Raw genomic sequence first — 1425 nt, 5'->3', positions numbered from 1 at the left:
GGATCAAATTATGACCCATTTAATTAAGGGGACTTTACATAACTGTCATAATTTTAAAAAAATATAATAAATTCTTAGCATGAAACCCAATATTACAGTTGTGGCAGGAAAATATTTATATTTATAGCACACTGTTCCATTAAAATAGGAATATTAATTATTAATCCCTAACCATAAGCAATTTGAATGGAAAGTCAATAATTCTTGGTACAAAAATCATGCATTTTTTTTCTCTTTATCTATTAGTTTTCCTTCTTTTTCTTCATCTTCTTAATTTTGTTTTCTGTCGAAGCCAATTTATTTTCTAAATTTGTTCCATTCATTTTCTTTTTAATTATCTTTCTTAAGTTTTTCTCTTCCTTCTTTCTTCCTTTCTTAATATAAAGATCTTACTTCGATAATAATATATGTTAATATATACAAAATATATATATATAAAAATATACATTGAATTAACACATATAAAATATACAAAAAATATACATAAAAAATATATCTTCAATTAAGATGACACTTAGAAATGTGAAATATACATAAAAAAAATATATCTTAAATTTAATTAAGATGGCATATAAATATACAAAAACTATATACATAAAAAATACATCCTGAATTAAAATGGCACTTGACATATAAAATATATTTGAAATATACATTAAAAATACATCTTAAAATAATATGGCACTTCACAAATAAGTATACAACAATTATATACATATAAATATATTTTGAATTAAAGTGATACTTGATATACAAAGTATAAAAGACGTATAAATCAATACATCTTGAATTTAAGTGATATTCACATATGCATTAGATTTTCAAAAATGGAGTGAAGAAGATGAATGTTGGAAAGGAAGAATGGAGATGGACAAAAAAAGTACTTCCTGTGATTAGTTAGTCAATTAACTTATTAAATATTGAGCTTAATTTTTATAATATGCTAATAATAAAAAATAAAATGCTCTTTATGGAATAAATAATAAATAATGCTATTTTTTTAAATAATAGTTAAAAAAGAATCAAGCGTGTAAAAAAGTCTTTAATGATTTAATTAACTGCACATTTGGCCCATGCATACACGACAACTCCTTTTTTTTGTTGTTGCTAATAGCTGCATTTTATTTAGTGAAAGCTGAAGTAAAGGATTACAAAGAGGGAACTGAACGCATAGTTACAGTCCCAGCCAGTCCGAAAGTAAGTGCGATGATAAAAAAGATGAAGGTTTATTAAAAATTAAAGCATAAGTCGGGTTGGTTCAGATTTTTCAATTATCAAATCAAATCAATTGTGTCAGGTTATTAAATCTAAAGATCAAACCAAATCAATAAAAGTCGGGTTTTTTAATCTCAGTTTTTCTCGAATTTTCGGGTTTTACAGGTTTTTTTTTATTAAGTCTTCATAGCACAAAACATAGAATTTGTG

The sequence above is a fragment of the Nicotiana tomentosiformis genome, chromosome 2 (assembly GCF_000390325.3).
Source record: "Nicotiana tomentosiformis chromosome 2, ASM39032v3, whole genome shotgun sequence".
In the NCBI taxonomy this organism is placed as follows: domain Eukaryota; kingdom Viridiplantae; phylum Streptophyta; class Magnoliopsida; order Solanales; family Solanaceae; genus Nicotiana; species Nicotiana tomentosiformis.
The sequence above is the reverse complement of the archived record's forward strand: the minus strand, read 5'-3'. Positions refer to the sequence as shown.